General features: G+C 44.3%; 1 protein-coding gene across 3 annotated transcripts in view; it reads right to left on the minus strand.

Annotated features, from left to right (window-relative positions):
- The window catches only part of HTR4 (5-hydroxytryptamine receptor 4), a 62497-nt gene that overhangs the window by 5582 nt on the left and 35992 nt on the right, over nt 1-20923 (minus strand). The gene's annotated exons all lie outside the window — the stretch shown is intronic.

A 20923-nucleotide genomic window follows, 5' to 3' on the forward strand; every position in this document is an offset into this window, starting at 1 on the left:
GTTAAACCACCAAGCTCAATTACAAATCGAGGCCCCTGCCCTCTGCACCTGTCCCCTCCCAGAACTGGGGACAATGTTCCTGTCATTTCCCCCAAAACTTTACTCAGATCAAACACCCAGTAGTAGTAAAGCCCAGTAATGGAAAGGCATTGCCACCCCTAAAGGGAGCTGCTGGAGACTATTCCCTACTCGCCAAATGGCACTTTGTGATGATGGCCAATTTGAAGATAATTGCTTCTGCATCTCCCACTGTTTCAGAAAGTCCAATGGACTCTTTAATTAACTGGTTGGATTAGCTCTCAGCACAGGAGGTTTTACAGCCCACAACCAGAACAAGAAGCTCCAGCATTATTCTGGGAACTCAGCAAAAGCCAAGAAGAAAACACCAAGGGGATGCTTACAATCTTCCCACTTTCATTCCCTGCAGAGCTATCTCTCACACCAACTTGGACAATTTACTAAGAAAGCAAAGCCAAAAAATTGCTGGTCTCTGGCTCCCTCAGCTGTAATGAAAACCAGTCACCACTTTCCCAGAGCCTGAGGTCTCCCTGAGCTTGTTATGTGGGAGAAGAGCCCACCCCTCTGCCCCGGCTCCAACCTCCTTTCAGGGAGTTGTAGACAGCAGGAAGGTCTCATCATCACAAATAAACTGAACGCCCACAACTGCCCCAGCAGGGCAAAGCTTTCAGCTGCACAGAAGGAGGGCAATGGGAGGAAGTCACAGCCCTCCCAAACCTGCTGTAGGTGCACAGCTGCCTTTGCTCTCTGTTTAATAACCCTTTCCCCTTACACCTGTTTACATTATTAATTGCTTCCTTTTTTTGGACTGGCAGAAGGTGGTTCCTGTTGTCCTGACATTCACTGGAGACTCAGGGGAGGTTTTGCAGTTGTCCCTGGGCTGGGTTTTGTTCAGGGAGGTATGAGAGCTGTTAACTCTGTGCTCCCTGGGACTTTTGCACTAAACCCATTCTCCTTCTGATCAAAAAATGAAGGTCCCACTGTCAATAGTACTAACTAATAAGAAAAGAAATAAATCTGCAGGTTTTGTGGCATTGAAACTTCTCCCAGGTTTGTGCCAGTTGCTTGTTATTGTTTTTGTTTGATACCACTCTAATTATTTGCAGAAGCACCCAGTAAACACTTGTTGGGAATAGAAGAAGCTAAGATTTTGTAAGATCTGATAAACTGTGAAGAAAGAAGAGAGTCCCATTTTTAATAATGGGATTTACCATTATTCTGCTCAACCACCTAAGATGGTAGAACTTAGAAAGAGTTTGCACACAGGGAGACGCTGGCTGGAGCCACGTTTTACATGGAACTGAGCTTCCAAATTGAATGAAGAATTTAAAACTTTTCTTAGATTTGACATTGCATTGGTCCACAATTTATCTTTCCCTGCATTTTTCTATCACAGCTGGAAGGCTCCTCAGTGGTTTCCCCTCTGGAATATATTCAGCCCCACTATTGTGGCTCCACACTCAATATCGTGTCCGTTTCTCAAAGCTCTGTTTCTTTCAGACAAACTTAGAAGAGAAAGAATAAATAACTCTCTTTGATATCAAATTGGGATTAGGGTTAACAATCACTTGGCAGAGGAGAGCAGGTTATTTTAATGAACACTTCATTCTGAAATAAGCCTTTCCCCATCTGTTCAGTTCCATAATTACAAATGCAAACAACATAATTCATAAATGCACTATAAAAGAGAGGGGAAGAGCGAACAGCTTAAGATGACTGTTTGTAAGTTATCCCAGGCAGTGATGCATCTGCTTACTTTATTCCTGTTTCAAGAGCAGGCAGAAAAGAGTCTTTTAATTCTGTATTTTATGGCAGTCACTAACCCTGGTAAACTATTGCCTGTAGATGATGGAGAAGACTCACACTCAGTGCAGAAGAGTGCCTGGTTGGCATCGTTATTTCCCCATGTCTGTGGTGGAACCACACAGGACAGATCACACAGACTGAATCCCCGTGGTCCTGGAATAAAATGTGAGCTTGTTTTTCAGAACTCAGGAAAGAGCCTGGAGTGGCTTCCAGGGATGCAGGGGCTTGGGGTAAAGACAACAATCCTATTGTTTCCCTGAAAAGATACTTTTGACATTTTGGAAAACTGGGAAATCTTGGGAAACAGTCAGAAAATTGAGAAGAGTGTAAACATAAAATCCAGGAATCTCTGGAATTCACTCCTTTAATCTATGATTTTTTTTTTCACTTTGAAAGAAGAAAACAAAGTTTTAAAATCTGAAATACACAAAATGTGAAAAGGAAATGTGAATAAAATACATTGTTCTATTTTCATTTTCTGTTGACAAAAATGAATACACATAGGCCAAATCTAATGTAATTTCACAAAACATTTGCTTTTAATACAGCTGCATATTAAATTTTCATGAGAGGAGTGTAGAATTGTTCCCTCTCTCTCAATTACCAGGTTCACAGACTCCATAAAATTGAAAGCTTTCCAGTAACTCCGTAAACTCTGGGCTGAATAAGTCATGATTCCAGCCACTAAAGTGAACTTCTGCATTTGGCCATCAGCAGAAAATCATTATAGCAGGATAAGAAAAATAGCCCCCACCGACTCACCATCATTCCTGGGGCAAAATATGCCAGAAATTAGAAACTCTTTTGTCTGAATGTGTATTAACATTGCTGAACAACATAAAACAATTTGATATGCCATGCCTGCAGAATTAGCAGGATGAAGAGGTGCTTCCAAGATTTCTTAGCAATAAGGCTTAAACTTATTGTGTACCTTTCTCGTGCTGCATAGGATTGACCTGCAACCCAGAAGTCACCAACAGGTCATAAAGAGAAGCAAATATCAGTGGACTTCTGCAGTCCTTGGAGAAAACATGGGTAAAATCCACGGAAATACCATCAAAAATTCAATTTTCCCATTGCAGCTGAATAGTAAAAATCCAGCTCTTGGGAAAACATTTGGATTGCTAAATTATTTATATGGCTCTGACAGCAATGTTGATTTAAAGTCCTTTGTAGTCAAATCTAAATACAAATTTGTCTCTGTCTCATGACAAGTGTTTATTTTTTCCACTCTTGAGCAGCTATGCTGAATATCTTAATTATCTTTAAATCAAATAATGCTGTTCAGACCTTGTGAGCTGGAATTAAGCCCTCATCATTCTCTACTAAGTTTCACTTAGAGGTTTGAAAAACATCTGTCTCCAGCCCACATAATGCAGTCTCCACTATATTTTGTAAGACTTCTGCGTGCCTCCTCAGATTTAAAATTAGCAGCCAGTTCTCCAAGTAAGCAAAGCCCTTGAATGAGAGAAATATAACACTGGGAATAAAAAAAAAGAAAAAGAAAAAAAAAAAACAGAAAAAGAAAAAAAGAGTTTCTTTGTCTCTGACAAGTCACAGGACACATCAATATGTTTGTTTCTCTCCTTTCTTTCTCCATTGTTCCATCATCCCTGAAGGATGAAGCTCACCTGTTCCCCCACTCTTACAAACCAGCTCTGGCTGCCGCTTGCTCTAATGACCTGCAGCTCCAGGACATGTTCCCAGACCATCCCAGTCACACAAGGCCATGGGATTCCCACACAGATCCAGGGAAGGCACTGGAGGGATTGCTGCAGCAGTGCCCGGTGGGTACGTGACTGCACCGACACACCCGCACTGCTGCTTTAGGCTGATGTACAAAACTAATGTTCATCTTTCTTTTTTTTTTTTCTGGCAAACCAAGACTGAAATCCCCTCCAGTTCATTTGGTTTTCTGTTTAAGTAGATGCAGATCTTTTCTAAGGAGCATGTTTAAAAGTGCAGGCAAATAATAACCTGAAATACAATTTTGAAATGAAATGTCAAAACACTTCAGCATCTTGTTTCCCTTTTGTTTTCTCCTGCTGAAAACGTTAGCTGAATTTGACCCAATCAATTTGTTTCCCTGGAACAGCAAGTGCTCATTTTAATTTATTTATTTTTTTTAATTCTTTTTATTGCCAGGCTCTATTAATGAATTTCACAGATTATCAGCTGTGGTCCTTTCCAACCCCCTCACCTTGACTGCAGAACTTGACCACTGTTTTCTCTTTTCCCAGTCTCCTTATGCTTCTTCTTGACCTGGATGATGTTCATAATTTTCCCTATTTCCCACTGCAGGATGTCCTGCTCAGCTTTAGCTAAAGGCCTTGGACTTTGGGTATTATGAACAAAAATGTGACAACAACTAGTGAAGAAAAACATCAGATCCAGACATCAACCAAGCTGATGGAATCAGTCCAGAGCTGCTGACTTCTTTCATTATAGATTTCCTTGTTAATGCTGTAAAAGTTGGTGTTTCCACGTGAGAAAAAGCAACTTAGGCACCGAAGGACAGAAACTAAGCTAACTTTAAAATCAATGAAGGAGCTATTTGTTTTCAGTGAGCAAAATCCATTTGCTAATTATAAACACCAGGGTAAACAAGTAAGCAAATGAGAGGGGCCATTCAGTGTCACATTGTGGAAGATGAGCACTTTCCCCTTTTTCTCACATTAACTCTCTATTTCCATTTCTCTCTTGGTAATGTTAAGCTTGGCACTATATTATATGTTCTAATTAGCTACAGATTTTGGCCTACAGTTCATTTTTTGCACCATAATGAATGCAACATTCGTAAGAGGCTCAAATCTGATAATTAGGAGAGCTCTTGGAAGTGCTCAGTTACATTAGAAATACACAGCAGCACATTGAGAGCAGTTCATAACTACCCACAGATGGGATGGCTCATAATAGGCTTCTGGTTTTAAGTAAGGTGTTTCAATTACTGAAATACAAGCAGGATCAATTAATAATATTCAAATGGAAGATAATGATTTTTTTTTAAATTGAGGTCTCATCACTGGTATAATAAGACCTTTCATCTGCTAGGAAAAAAACCCACAAGCCATTTGTCAAAGCTGTGGAATGAAATAGTGAAAAGACCACTTAGTTTTCCTGTGCAGTGTTCATATCTTAAGGCACCTAAGGGGAAAAGCTGAAAAATATATTTTCTGGTAATGGAGTAATGGCACAAAAATGAAATAATAAAACCCACAGTTAAATAACAGTTAATTTAATCACAGTGAAAGCAAATAACAAAAACAAAACAAAACAAAACAAAAATAAAAAACAAAACCCCACAAAACCCCAAAACAAACAAACAAACAAACAAAACCCCCAAAAAAACCAGATCAAAATTAAGAAGATCCTCATCAGTGCCTTTAACATCTCAACTAGTACCTGTTGTAGTTTAAGTTGTAGTAAGTCTTACAAACTTAATGTAAAGTTTATTTGGCTGCCTTTCCTCAGTTCTCCATCCTGCTCCCAGGGGAGGGCAGCTCAGAGAGCAAGCACCATGCTATGCTGAATGGAAGTTTCCTCTCCTCTTTCCTTCTGACTCCAGGTTTTTCAATTAATATTTCTATGATATACATTAAGCAGCACATTCCTGACTTTAGACTGTTTATCTCTTACAACCCACTGGGTTATGAATTCATAAAACTTTATATGTCATATTATGAAAAATACTAACATGGCAAAATCTTAACTAGTCGTATTTTGCAAGCATTCTGTTAGGAATAAAAGACCACAGATGGGGACATGGGAAGTGGGTGCTTAATTTGAGGAGGATCTCCACATTCTCCTCCCTACAGCCCTGGCTGGATCGATGCCCACCAGGTTTCCTCTCAGAGGGCAGCAGACCCTCCACGCTCCCCATCCTACTCTGCTCCCCCACATTCACCCCCCTTGCAAACATTAATTCCCTGCATCACTTTCATCGGCAGTTTCTTCTCATTTTTAGCTTGGTTAAACCAGGTCCCAAGCCAAGCCAGTAAGTACATATTGCTGGCTGGCTGTGTGTTCGTTCCCCTGTTCTTCAGGAAGGATGATGCTTCCTTTGCTCATCCACCTTCCCTGCCAAGAGCTATTTTACAGTGAGGATGGATCATCTTAAGGAGTGTGCTGGGGAGGACAGGAGGTGCCTCTGACAGCTTCTTCATTTTGATGTGATTCAGAGGTTGCTAAGTCCCCATTTTCTGTTAGCTCTACTCCCAAACATCCTGTGCTCATGGCCTGTTATCTGACTTCAGCCTTTCCAATCTCAACAGGAGTTGTTCCCGGGCATCTGCTCGTGAGGATCTCGTACAGGAGATGGCAGTTACTGCTCCCCTCCAGGTTCAGGGACCTCTGAGCTCCTGTGTGCAACAAGGACCTAATGAAAACATTTTCTCATCAGAGCATCCTAATGAGTAGAATTTCATGGCTCCAGAAGATGTCCAAAAGAAAAATGTCAAGCTCAGTCTGAACACTTGAACACACCGTATCCCAGGATGCTTCTCCAAGTGTCAGGAGAGGCAAAAATATGAGGATTTGCATAGCTGCAAACAGTTTATATTTTTGGGGGGAGGATGAGGGAAACCCAAGAAATGAGGCATTGTAATCAAGCAGATATTTATTTTCTGGTGGGTTTCATAGAGTAAAAACAGCCCTCAGCAATTCTTTTTGAGATTGCTCCTCAGAGAAATGCCTTGTAGATTGGAACATGACACTTAGGGGCTGCATTGACAGATGTATTGATTTTGATCACAGGAGGAGGTAACTAGTGCAATCAAAATATCTGGCAATCACCCGGGAGAAATGCACACAATAATCACTGATCAAGTCACATTCCTTCCCCTGCTGACACAATTAAGTTTGCAGTTTCCTTGCAGAAATACAAGGTGGGGAAATGAGGTTTCAGGTGAAACCAGTCATTTATTCTACTTGACATAAAGTGAAATGCTGGCAGAAAACAATCAAAAATATTTTATGAATATTGAGTCTTTGGGTTGACTCAGCCAAGTTTGAGTCCTTTAGGCATATATGAAGCTCTGGAGTTTGCTGGAATGGGACTGTGGAATACAAATTTTCACAGTTGCACCTTCAAGTGACTGAGAACAACCCCAACAGTGGGCACCTAAATCTGAATCCTGGCAAGACAGATCATAAATATACTTGTCATTTGTGCTGTGGCAACAGTCCATGTATGATTTAAATGCCACGATTCAGAATCAAGAGAGTAACATGCTCAGATGGGACAAATGAGTACAAAGTCACCAAATCTGGTGCCTTTTCAAAGTCTCATTCCTAAGCACAGGTACAACCACTCTCACAGCACAAGCAGTTCAGAAAGCCCATGAACCCAGCACAGGTGCCTGGAAAGAAGAGGGGTTGTCCCAGTAAGCCTCAGGTATAGAATCTCCCTTTAATCCACAGATAAAAAATTTAAAATGTAAACCCGAAAACAGACATAAAGAAAGCAAAACCCCAGCTGTGTTTTCCTCATTTTATGCTGGTTTAGGTCCTTCAGCCTTAGGTTGTCAACAAGGTTGTCTTGGTCAGGTTTGCTTTACAGGGCAGGACCTGGCCCATGTCCTTGCAGCATTTCCATGACAACATCTGCTCACCTGGCTGAGCTCTGCCCGTCTGTAACTAATGGCATCTCAGAGCCTGTGGCTGCCCAAGGGATTCCCAGGCTGAGGGAGGATGTTTGAAGATAAAACTGCTGCTCTGACAGTCCAACACAGCTATGAAAACATGCTGGGCATATTCAGGTAAGGACTTCAACTTTTTTTTCCCTGAGATCAGGTGGTGCCTTTTTGTTCTGTTTGCAGTTGAGAACATCTGCATGTGCTGCCTGGGAGGTCGATTCCTTCAGGCAGAGCTGTTTTCCTGGGCCAGGCTGATCACAGAAGTAGCTTCTTTGCCCTCTCACATAATTAATCTCTCACTGTGCCCCCAGCCCTTTAACCTATGGACCTGATGCCCACAGCACCACAGTCCTACGCTGTGCAGTAACTGAGATACACCACTGAACCCAGTGCTCTGTGCCTCTTTGTGTTTGTACCTGTGTGTGTAAAACCCTTATTTGCATATACCTGCTGTTAACATGAGGCTACTTCTGCTATTCTGTGCTTTCTTCTAGTCCTTCTGCAGATATGAGTATCTTTCAGGGCCACCACAACTGGCAGACCCTCCCTGTCCATTGCTTTATATATTGCCTTCCAATCTGAAGTGCAGAAGCAAACAAATAAGTTCAAACTTCTGAAGGTTGTGCCATCCCCTTTCCTCGGATGCCCCTGGGCCTCTCTATTTTCTGCTTCAGAGGAGATGACATAGTCTATAAATCTCCACCTCAGCCTCTGCTTTGGTAAATAAATGCTGCTCAAATTTATGTTTGTTCCTTCTTGAGGAAAAGCAAAGCAATGATACACGTAGCAAATGGAACAGAAAATTGCTTTTCAGCCATCAAGTTTCAAATGTTTCACTGACTTAAGTTTTGGCTCTACTGCAACAATCCATCCTCTTACAAAATCAACCAATTTGTACCTTCGATCCTGTGTGTTAGTTGAGGCAACTGAAGATGCACTTTGCCCAATGATTTAGCAAATGGCTTCAAACTGAGAGTAGGTTTAGACTGGATATTAGGAAGAAATTCTTCCCTGTGAAGATGGTGAGGCCCTGGCACAGGTTGCCCAGAGAAACTGTGGCTGCCCCATCCCTGGAAGTGTCCAAGGCCAGGTTGGACGGGGCTTGGAGCAACCTGGGATAGTGGAAGGTGTCCCTGCCCATGGCAAGGGGATGGAACTGGATGAGTTTTAAGGTCCCTTCCAATGCAAATCATCCTATGATTCTATGACTCTAGGAAATTAAGAACACACTAATCTGGCTGCTGACTCAGAGAGGGCTTATAAGGGAAATCTTGTACTGCTGAGCCTCCAGCCACCCAGGTATGAACTCCTCCCTGTTTCACAGACATGTCTGTGTTTGGTCAGGAGAATGGGTGTGTTCCAGGGGCTAAACCCAAACTCTTTAAATAAACTTGCTTGGGGAGGCTGCCATTGCAGCGCTTCTGATAAGCAAAGTATGTGCTTTCATGAATCCAGCACGTCACAGCCACTTTGCCGAGCCAGTTTTGAATTGCTCAGTTTCATCTTCTCCAGCTGTAAATCATGTTGCTTAATTAATCCTAATTAAGTGTTGTGGGCATCTCTCAAGCTCAGTTATCTCTTTATTTAATTACAGTAACATACCATATAATGTTCTGTGTTTGATAGGATGTTTTGCACAATAGTTTAATCCAGAAGCTGAAAGAATTAATTAGTTCTTAGAATATGTCTCTGAACCAGTGGCCAAATAAATGGAATATTTGTCACAAATGCCTGGACTCGTTAGTCATCAAAATCTATTAATGATATTGCACACGTAGACTCAGAAACACATTTTCTGCTTGGTTTTGAGATCTCTTTGGGTCCTTTTGAAGTAGGAATCAGACTAATGTTGAGTATCTGGCATTTGTCAGCTGAGAGGCTCAGCCACAGCCCAGCAGAGTTTACAGCTCCATAAACATTTACCCCCTCTGATCTGGCCCCTCTCTGCATCCCTAGCCATGGCCTGTGGTCTGAGCCAGCCCTCCAAAGGGACTGACTCTCCAGGAAAAGAGGCACACCAGCAGGACCCCTGCTCCTGGAAAAGCATCTCCATGTTTGTGAGGGCTCCATGGGAAACAGGGCACTCCCTCCCCTAACACCTGCCTGTGTATCTTCACACTTCCATACTGGTTCCTTTGCCCAGCAAAGCCCAGAGCTGCTGGCCTCCCCCTCTTCTTTGCCAAAAAAAGAAGCTGGGATGGCAAAAAAAATGGGACATTGCAGCACAACTCTTACAGCAAGAACAGAGGGGAGCAAAGGCAGGGGCTGCCCCGAGCCTCCTGCGGCCCCCAAGCTCCTGGGGTGGCACAGCCCTGATGCTCCTTGAGCTCTGCTTTGCTTGTCAACTTGTGATGTGTTGTCATGATCTTCTCTCTTTGCTGCAAATGGCTACTGTTCCTTCAGCAATTCAAACAGAGGGCAGCACAGTGAGGTAAACAACACCTAAGATCGGCTGTTTAAGCTGAACAATTTCCACTCACCCACCCAGACAAACACACTCAGTCAAATGCACTTCACTTCTAAGTACAATACTTGCTAAAGGCAAACATACAGAGCCTGACTGGTTTGCTTTCAAAATTCCCATGAACTTTCTGCTTCTTCTTGGACCAATCAGGGAGGTTTAGATGGATCAGCCATTTCTCCACGTGCAGGACACTTGGGATTTGTGAGTTAGGAGGCTGATAATAGCATGATGATCCTTGGAGACTCAAATATAAGCACTGAGGGGGAATTACTCCAGAGAAACATGCAACTTTCATTCATACTTCAGGAATTGGCTTCATCCCAATGGAGGGGAAATCCAGCTGGCCCAAAGCCCTGACAAGCATAAATGCTGGTTGTCCAGTACATATGGCAGTACCATTCAAAGAGCTATGACAATGATACTGTTTATAGCTCTGGAAATGGCGCTGCCATCTGCACCATGGTGCAGCGGCTCATCCCAGGATGTGGCTCTGCAGGGCCTGTCCCTGCCCTGCTTTTCCAAGTGTCCTGCTAAAACACGGCACAACTCCGGGCTCATTGGCTGGAATAAATGAGGATGGAGGTGCGACTTCGGCTGAGAAATCCCTGCCATCCTAAGGAAAAGCACCCTTGGAGGTCCCATGGAGGTTTTCTGGAGGAGAAGCCTTCAGAGATGCTGGTTCCACAGTTTTCTGCTCCTGGCAGCTGGGGAAGCACCAGCCCTGCACAATATTCCCTGCAGGGGCCAAGGAAGATGCTGCAGTGGTGCAAGTGGAATCCAGTGACATGAGCACACACACACGTGCCACTTTCCTCTTTTACCCAGGATAAAAAGGGAGGTCTTCCTCTCTTTCCTGATTCCCCCCATGGCACGTTTTCTTTCCTTCCCTTTGGATTCAAGGTGAGCTGTTGCACTGCCCTCCCCTCCAGGGATAGCTTGGATATACTGCACAGCACTGGAGTTCATTTCTCCTGGAGAAAAGCACATGGCATTCACAGAGGAGGATGTGCTGCACCTACCGAGCAAATTGCCAGATATACACTTCCCTGTTAATCCTGGTGTGATGCTTACAAGGAAGGTCTGATCATTCCTATTGCCCTTTCCAGCTGGAAGCCTGTTCTAGGCTCAGTGTTTCCAGTTGTTCTTTGAGACCATTCTTCAAAACTGAGAGATTTATGCTTTGGAAAATTGTGCAGCCCCTCATTTCTGTTGCTGAAACATCTTTCCAAGACAACTATTATATGACTACAGCCATAGCTCCCACTAGAGATTATCCTCATCACACTAATGCATTGTTAACCTGGGAAGAAAGACAAAAAGGAGCTTTTCTTTCTCCTTGGCAGTGACGTCCTGCAGTCTCCAAGGATGATTGTGGGAAAAGGTTTGAGTTGCAAGTTGAAAATACTTTTTCTGATGCCTGGAGTATTTGAATCAGCTGTGTTCCTATGACAGGCACTGACAGCTTTCCTCCCAGTGCTTTTAAAGCTTAAAAAAACCACAGCATGATCTCAAATAACTTTCCTGCAGCCACACTGAGTATCTCATCAATAACAACTGTGACAAAATCAACTGAGGGACATAAGCAAGGACAAAGAGAGAAGTAGAAGAACAGCAGTTTTATCACTCCAGTTCTGTCTCTAGATCATGTAAAAGTCTTACCAGACCAGATTGGTAAGTTTTTGTAACTTTTTAGCACAGATATGGTGGAAAATCAAGATGTTCCTCCCTCTGATTAGCAGAACAAGGGGAAAGATGTTATGTTCAAGGGTTAGTGGGTCACAGGATTTGGCACCACCTCAGCTTGGACTGTTCCAGGCAGAGTTAATAATTTCACTGAAAAGTAGAGATAGCAGCACACAGAGCTGGAGACTGTAGATCACATCTGCTTCCTCTCTTCAGCTGGGATTTTTGGAAAAACTGCAACCAAGATGGATTACAATAAAGTGACAGACACAGGGATGTTGTAGGGATAAGAACATGTGGCCATATGATGGGAAATGACACTGGAGAAATTGCCAGAGGGATGAAAGCAGACAGAAACACTCACATGAGGACATTTCACAAACACCTGACAGAAAGGACTGAAGGAATAACAGACACGTTAGACACCTCCAGCTGAAATTTAGACCTCTGTGCTCGGAGTGCTCAGTGAAGCCTCTTAGACCCTGGAAGAGCTATGAACCTGCCTCATGCAAAATCCTCAGGAGCCTCCTAACCTGGGTCTGAGCGAGTCTGAGCTGTCCAGCCCCATCCCATCAGCTCACACAGCCTGGCACTGGTGACAGCAGCTTAGTGAGCAGAAACAGATCTAAAATTCTCAGCCATGAAGGAGCCCAGGGGCCTTCCAGAAGGTGACAGGACACGGTGTAAGGGTCTGAATATTGCTGAAAAGCAGAGCTGCTGTTCACAGCTCCTGAGATGCAGGAACCAAGCAAGTCCATCTGGGATGGTGTGGGGTGATGCTGGGAAACTGCTCTCCCTGCCCTGGACACTGCAAAGCAGGAGCTCCTTTAAGAAGCTCTGCTTCATTGCTGCTCTTGTATATGCAGGTGTATCCAAGGCACAATCCAACCAGCTCTGAAACACCCCAAAGTCTCTTAATCCTTCAGGTTTCAGTGATGGATTCAGGAAGTATCAGATGCTTGAAGTTACTGTGGGTTTTCTTCTCTCCAAGTAATGTGCTCTCCAAGAAGTGCTCAGTATTCCCTTCCTGTTTAGGTAGGGATACCCTGGCTGTGCCTGAGATCCCTACTTGTGTCTGTCTACCTTAAATTAGCAGCTTATGCAAGTCCCACTGGCTGCTTTCAAAAAGACATTTTGGCAACCCCTTGTTACTGAGAAATGTCCTTTATGCCCCATCCCTGGAGGTATTTAAGCCCAGGTTGGACAGAACTCTGAGAAACCTGGTCGGGTGGAAGGTGTCCCTGCCCACGGCAGGGGGGGTGGAATGAGATGAGCTTTCAGCTTCCAGCTCCAACCAGCCTGAGGTTCTATTATTTCCTCCAGACTTTGAAGGTCAGTTCTCCGTCAGTGGTTGGGTGTTCTGCAGTGCAAAACTGCAAAAGCAGGTTGAGTGCTGATACAGGGAGCAGATTGCAGCCTGATCACAGCTCTGACTCCACGTCTGCTCCATCCCACCCAGGGAACCTGGCTATGGAACATTACAGATGGAGGAAACAGAAACTGCGTTCTCCACTTTGAACTCTGCTGTCTTACAGCAGCTGTTGAGATCTGCTGCCTCTCTTCAAAATCTGACTGTCCTAATGAGGAATAAACAAAAGCACTGAAGGGAAGAAGGAGAGGAAACCCCTGCCTGCTGCAAATCTGTTGGGATAACTGGAGGTTTTGTGGGTACTGTGTAATCTCCACGGGGTCTGTGGCTTTGTCAGCTGGAAGCCAAGGACACAGTCTGGGGCACAGGTGAAAGGACTGGTACATTGAGATGCTGGAGCTGTTGTGAGGGTGTGAAGTGGAAGGGCCAGATGCTTTCTGTGTGTCTTCCCATGAAAGATGCAAAATCCTGGCCATATCAGCCCCTGTGACTTGTCATCCCAGTTTCAAGACAGGGAGACTGTCACTGTGAGCACCAGGATTTTCTCGGTCCTGGAATGAGCACTGCTCCTTTTCCCTGCCCTCTTTCCAGAAACATCTTGAGCAGGAAGCCAACTTCACACATATTCCATTTTTCTTTTTAATGTTGGGGCTGCATGTCTGCAAGTGCCTGGCCCCTGGAGCATTCCCATGATGCCTGTCCCATGGTGGCAGGAACCCAGCCGGAGCCCTGCACACCATCTGAGGGGAGAGGAAGTCTCAGAGCTGTCAGAAGGCTTAACTGACTAAAGACAAGTACTGGGAGTTTTCCACATCCCTGTGCAAACCTCTCATGGCTGCATCTAAACTCCAGGAGTTTAGAGGGTGGTTGAGACAAAACAGAGGGTGGTTGGGCACTGAACAGGCTCCCCAGGGCAGTGGTCACGGCCCCAAGGCTGACAGAGCTCAAGGAGTGTTTGGACAATGCTCTCAGGGACAGAGTGGGATTGCTGGGGTGTCCTGTGCAGGACTAAGAGTTGCATTGAATGATCCTTGTGGGTCCCTTCCAGCTCAGAATATTCTGTGATTCTGTGAATTATTAAAAGTCCTGTATGCTTCATGCATGGATCACAATTGGTCCAGTCAAGGGCCACAGAGAGCTCTCCTGTCCCGAGCATAGTCTGTGACATAAGGAGGAGATTGTGCTGCTCTAATGTGAAATTAATCCCAGCTCATTATTGTCATAGAATCACAGACTGGTTTGGGTGGGAAAGACTTTAAATCTTATTTTGTTCCACCCCCTGCCACAGGCAGAGACACCTTCCACTGGATCAGGTTGCTCCAAACCCCGTCCAACCTGGCCTTGGGCACTTCCAGGGATGGGGCAGCCACAGCTTCTCTGGGCAACCTGTGCCAGGGCCTCACCACCCTCACAGGGAAGACTTTTTTTCTAATATCTGATCTAACCTTACTCTCTCTATCTTATTTTACTCTGTGTGGTGCCCACTGACAGGACCCTGCAGTGCTGTACCATGGTCCTTGGAGTGAGAACAACCATCCTAGAACCACCATCCCCAAAAAGCAGCACCCCTGCTGTCCACAGCATCCTGCAGCCAGAAGCCCACCCTCCATGTCCTGGGGTGAAACATCCCCATTCAGCTGGGCTTCTACCCCACAAATCTTCAGCTATAAATCACATGAGGCTTCAAATTGCGTTGCAGTAAATAGTGAACAGACACAGAGCTGCAGTAATAAAAGAAAGGACTTACAGAGCATGTTCATGGTTAGACAGGAGCTGGTCTGCTGCAGAAGAGCAGGAGGAGCTTGGAGACAGAGGAACAGCCACTTTTAGTGCAGAAAGGAGGATAGACAGACACAGTGAGGTAGTTAAGGGGGGGAAAGGAAAAAACACAGAGATGGTTAATTGGAAAATGCTTTCCCACTAGCCCGACATCAAACACTGAGCAGTTAATATTCCAATATGTCAGAGCTACAGCCCCAAACCTCCCACTAAAGAGGAAACCTTGTTTCTAGAGGAGTGGTGGTAACTGTTAGAACTGCATGAGGCATCAGGTGTGGTCCTGTCATACCCTTTTTGGAAATATTCTGCTTTTCAAGAATATCCTTTTCCTGTCTCACTGATATGCTTTTAGGCAGGAAGGCTCTGATGAGCTTATTTTCCAAAACCTCTTCAGCATAGCTCTAGGAAGGGATTTGGTAACTAGATATTGCCTTCCTCCTGCTAAATTTCATGAGTACCAGCAAGCCCTTCGGTCTGATTGAGGATCCTCTTTTGAGGAAGACACCTGTACCTCTTAAAGAAAAGTCCAGGGAGTAGCAACTGGACCACTTAATTTCTACATGTGATAACTGACATGTCACTGCTAAGAAATCTGATTTACAGAGGCAATGCAGAGCTGCTGTAGATCCCTGGCTGGTGATCTTTGAGCCTTTTGACAGCTCTAGTGTGCTGGAAATGTTGGTTTGGGTTTTTAAGTACAGAATGGGGAGCAATAGCTGAGCTCCCTGACTTTGCCAGACTGCAGTGCAGGAGTGCAGCAGCCACTCTTTAATCTTTAGTAAAGTTGGAACTGTACCTGGCTGCAAGCCAGCACCTGGTATGAACTTTAAATATATATCACTGTTGGCTGTGAACAAAGTGCTACTGGTCTCTCACCAACCCTCTGATGTGTAACAGAGAATTGCCAGTGCCTCCTAATGCACTAACCAGCCATAACCCCCTTCCTTGTCCTGCATTTTTTTCCTGACCAGCCAACAAGAGCCTGATACAGTAAATGAAAAAGAAAATTTTCCAATATAAACAGCATCAGTTCTGATGTGGAGGCCATTTTTCCTCAACTAAAAGCCACAGAATTGTCTGTGAAGACTGCAGAAGTGGTGTGAAGCAGCTTCATGGCAGTGACAACATAATTAACAGCTGAAAATTGTCCTGTTTGGGCATGAAAGTTTTTGTAAGGCTAATTTAACCACATGGGCTGTCTCTGAGCTCATGTGACCTCTGTCATAGATGGACAAAGACTTTGGCAACAGCTGAGAATTTGGATTGGTGAAGAAATCAAGTTTCAGGCATCTAAAAATTCATCCAAGCTAGACAACTTTCCATCTGTCATGAGAGTACAGATTAGAACTGTCCTTTAATGTGCCTGATATTTCTGACTGATATTCCACAGACCAGCCTCTGTCCAACCACCTCTTTGCTGCTTCCCAATAAAAGCATATATGGGTTTTGTGGGTCAGGAGAATCCAATGGCCTCCAAAATTCTCAGCACTGCAGGTGCTGCAGGTCTGCACTGGAAGCCAAGGAGAGAAGCACTGCCGAAAAATCAAAACCCTTCTGTTGAGTCTGGGGTGCTCTGAATAGATATTATGTGTAAAACTCATGTGTGCCTGTGTGTGCCCTGTGACTGCAAACAAGATGTGCCCATAAGGTAGGAGAGAGGAGCAGGTAACTCCAGGAGAACCCAGAACCTGCTCAACCATTTATTATCTGACAACAAGAAGCCCAAGGCGAGCATACACAATTTTACAGCCAAACCTTCCCAGGCAAACCCATGTGAACCCACGCATAGTGGTAAGGGGTTTTTAAGGAAATTAGTTTAGCCTACAGCTTATTTTAAAGGATGTTTATGGGCTTGTTCTAAAATTTATCAAGGACAAAGATTCTTTCAAAAGCAGAAAAAGAAATGGTGTGTCACTGAAGTGCATCATTTCCCTGAGCTGAGATTTTTTTCTTTATGGGCTACTCTCCTGCATCCTGTTTTTATAGAATTACAGAATATCCTGAGCTGGAAGGGATGCAGAAGATCATTGAGTGCAACTCCTGGTCCTACACAGGACACCCCAACAATCCCACCCTGTCCCTGAGAGCGTTGTCCAAACACTCCTGGAGCTCTGTCAGCCTTGGAGCTGTAACCTCTGCCCTGGGAGCCTGTTCAGTGCCCAACCACCCTCTGGGGGAAAAACCTTTTCCTGATATCCAACCTAACCCTGCCCTGACACAGCTCCAACTGTTCCCTGGGGTCCTGTCACAGGTCACAGAGAGCAGAGATGGGTGCTTGGTTTTTCTCCTCCCATATGAAGCTGAACGGGCTGTGCCTCATGAGGGAGCTCCAGGGATGCCGAGGTGCTGCAGAAGGTGCATCTCCTTGCTGGGGAGGTGGATGTGACACTCCTGCTGGGGTGGAGCCAAGCAAATGTTCCCACATTCCGTGCTGCCAGCACCGTGCTGCCAATGGTATGGAATGGAGCTCTTTGAAGATCTCTTGGTAACACTTCTGGAGGTGTCATTCCTAATGGGTTTCTTGCCTATGAAGTAGTTGCACTGTGCAGTTCTTGTCTCAAATGTTACATCAAAGTGTTACAAAGTGCTTCCGCTGTTAATAAATGCTAACTGCCGTGCTATAAAAACTTGTCACAAAAGCACCACAGGGCATGAATCTCACTAAGCACATGACACGTGCCTTTAGTATATCAGTGCAAACTGTGACTGTTTCTGTGCTCTGCCAGGCAGATGACAGATCAATCAGTGATAAAATTACTCACACACACCATTAACGTAAGACATGACCCGTTTCTTGAATTTTCTTTTCTTTGATACTGGTATTTGAGTTTGCCCATTTGGCTCCTCTCTGCTTCGTGGGGCAACGCTGCAGCCTTCCAAAGGGACAAATCCATATTGTGTTTCCTTCAATTCTTTAATTAAAAAAACCCCAAACCATATTGCTGTGGACACTTAAACAGCTGTTACACGACTTTCCAGAGGTGGTTTCACTTCAGCAGAGGAAAAAGTGCTGCCAGGACTCAGACCTTGGAAGACCTGGAGGCTAAAGGACTTGCTGTACTATCTTTTGAGAGAGGTAAGGATTTCAGAGCATTATAATGCTCCTGTGTGGATGTAAGATTATTTGGTGTGTGATGTAAGACCAAGGCAAAGCATAAAAAATGGGAGGTGGTGGAATCACCATGCCTGGAGATGTTCAAGGAATGACTGGACGTGGCACTCAGTGCTCTGGTCTGTTTGACAAGGTGCTGATCTGTCGCAGGTTGGACTCAGTAGTCTTGGAGGTCTTTTCTAAACTAAATGATTCTATGACAATATAAGCACTTCAGAGATAAGGCCAAATGCTCTTAACACCTTGTGGCTTTTCAGTTATTGAAGTGCTGTGCTTTGATGGGCCTATGGAACAACACAAATCGACAGCCTAATTGACATCCCTTCTGCTAAGCCTGCAAGAACATCTCTGCAAAGTCTGTTTGCTACAGTGACACTCACCAAGCGTCAGACAGAATCCACACACTTCCTTCAGGGACATGACTGACTTCGAAACTACCGGTTCAGTCACTGCCAAGAAAGGTTTAATAAAGCAAAGTGGTTATTTTTACTTCCATGGGTGAAAGCAGCACCAGAGAAAAGGAAGAATGCAGGATAGACATGAAACATTGCTAGCAATGTTCCTCCTTCCCAGCACAGTAGTGTTGAAGCAAGGAAATGTAATACAAGTTGTATCCTAAGGAGTGCTCTGCTGTGCAAATCTCATTTCCAAGCCTGTGCCTGTGTGTATCTGTATTTTCTGAAATCAGATTTAAAGGCAGTCCAGCAGAAGACCATGGAAGGATTCCCTGGAGTGTTCCAAAATCTGGCTCCCTGAATTTTAAAACCACTTTGTTGTGTGCTGGGTGACAGTAAGGCTGAAGTTGTCTGTCATGACCAGAGAACAGACAGAGTAATGCAGAAATAAAGCCTAGAAATCACCAGCTAATGCAGGAATAGCCTCACTCAGCCAGATGTAATGGGGGATGGAGTATTTGCAAGGCAGGATGTACTCCCAAAGGCATCCCTAAAGCAAGAGTGCATCTTCACTGTGTCTGTATCAATTCCCAGGTCAGGTCATCTCTTTAAGATGCACATATTTACTGAGCAGCAGATGTTAGCAAGGATAACATTTGCTATGCCAAATAAATAAAACCAAAAACCTCAAAATGGCCAGTTTTCCGTTTCGAAATGGGCAGTTTAAAATGAAAAGATGCTTGGAGCTGACTAAGGACTGAAATCCCAGGTGGGTGAGCACTGCAGACACAGGCACAGCAGGGTTAGCAGGTACCTACATCTGCTGAAGCCCATGACCCAGGCAGGATGGCGCCAGCAGCCACACAGCTATTGGAAATAAGGATCCAAAAAGTGGCAAATCGGTAAAAGACAATCAAAGCCCAGCAGATGTACTGAAAGTGCTTGATTCTTTCCTGGAAATCCCAAAGAGCTGACCAAAATTTCTTGAGAAAAACAGGCTCTTCTCTGAAATAGACACCCCAAAAGCCTTAAAACAATTTTAATTTAAAAAACAGGGAAGCTTTTCCACAGTGTGAGTTTACAGAGGAAGAGGTGGTGCATATAATGCTTAAATAAATTCTCCTGCAGCAATCAGAAAGAAGGTTATTGAAAAAGGAGAAAAGAACAAAGAAGTTAACCTAAAATTAAAATGCGCTTAAAACAATTAGCTCTGAGTTGGAGACGTCTGCTGCCACAACAAATAACAGAACATGACAATAATTGCTTAGGTTTATATAGAATTTCTGGCCCTAAGGCACGTGGAGCTCTCTGCAAATGCTGATTTGCATTGTCTGAAAACACTCTGACTGATAAAATGTATTAATCTCTGGAGAGGAGAAAAATAGCCCAACACATTCATCAAAGCTGTGCAAAGGTCAGCTGGAACAGAAGGGAAGTAGGTGGATAGCAAATTGCTATCCATAATAGAGTTTATTCAGGTACCAAAATTAGTTTTAAACTCTATTTTGGACCTCTGGAATGAACGGAGAGAGTCCCAAAGGACTTGGAATCAGATTCTGTAGGTTGACATGTACTGTGAGGGATGAGTGTATTTATCTAAATGCCATTGTTTAAATTGCATTCCATTATTTACGTGGTATGTTTCCAACAGGTCTGGGCTTTGTCATGTGATGGGGAGATGTCAGGCATTCCAGCTGCAGGGAGCGTGGTGCTATGGCCAGCAGTGCTCTGCTCTGGGAAATGGACTCCTAATTACAGCTGGAAGGCAGAGAATCAACTCACTTCTTTGTCCATCTCATCACACCACTCCCAGCACCAGCTACTGCAGCCTGTCCCATATTCCCAACACAGGACACACTGAGAAGCTGAGCCAAATATCAGTACACGAGAGAGAATTAATTTTTCAGCAGACACTTTCCACTTTAGGTGTATGAACTTGAGTAAATATCTGGCATTGTATCATTGATTCAGGAAGTTGGGATTAGATTATCCAGCCCAATAAAGGTGCTCCATATCGATAAGGACTCGAGTGAAATCAGATTAGAGCTTTTCCCAACAGATAATGTCCTGCTTTCTCATCAAGGCCTCCAAAGCAATGAAAAATACCGTTCAGATCACTCTGTGCAGCACGGGAGCTGTTTGCTTTTACTGTCAGGAGAGCTGGAAGGATGAAAAACTACACGTGGAAACCAAACCCATCCTTGCTGAATGAGACCCATGAGGCAGATGAATTTCCTGCTTTTGTCACACATTCCCTTTGCTGTTTCCCTGCACTACCTTTTGCAGGGACGAGGAAAGGAGACTTTGAGGAGAGCAGCAGATGTTGGAGCAGAGGGAAGCAGAAGGGCAGTAGGTGCTGAGGCATCACAGCAAGGGAGGTGTTTCTGAAGCCCTTGAGAGCACAGTGGGAGCTCTCCAGAGCTGCCTGTGGGAACCTTGTTCCTGTTCCAGGCCAGCACAGAGCTGGGGACACGCTGTTCATTATGCAAAGCAGAGGGAAATAAGAAACAGTCGAGCATGTCAGAGACCGGAGAGGTTTAATTGGAAAAGACAACAATTAATGTAAGTTACTTAAAGTTTCCATTTGAATCAGAAAGACAGTGAAGTGAAACCCAGCAATAAGTGCACAGAGAAGGAATGTTGGCCTGCAGCAGGATTAGTCAC

This window comes from Myiozetetes cayanensis, unplaced genomic scaffold, assembly GCF_022539395.1.
Source record: "Myiozetetes cayanensis isolate MyiCay16 unplaced genomic scaffold, myiCay2020 scf17, whole genome shotgun sequence".
NCBI classification, from domain to species: Eukaryota; Metazoa; Chordata; class Aves; order Passeriformes; family Tyrannidae; genus Myiozetetes; species Myiozetetes cayanensis.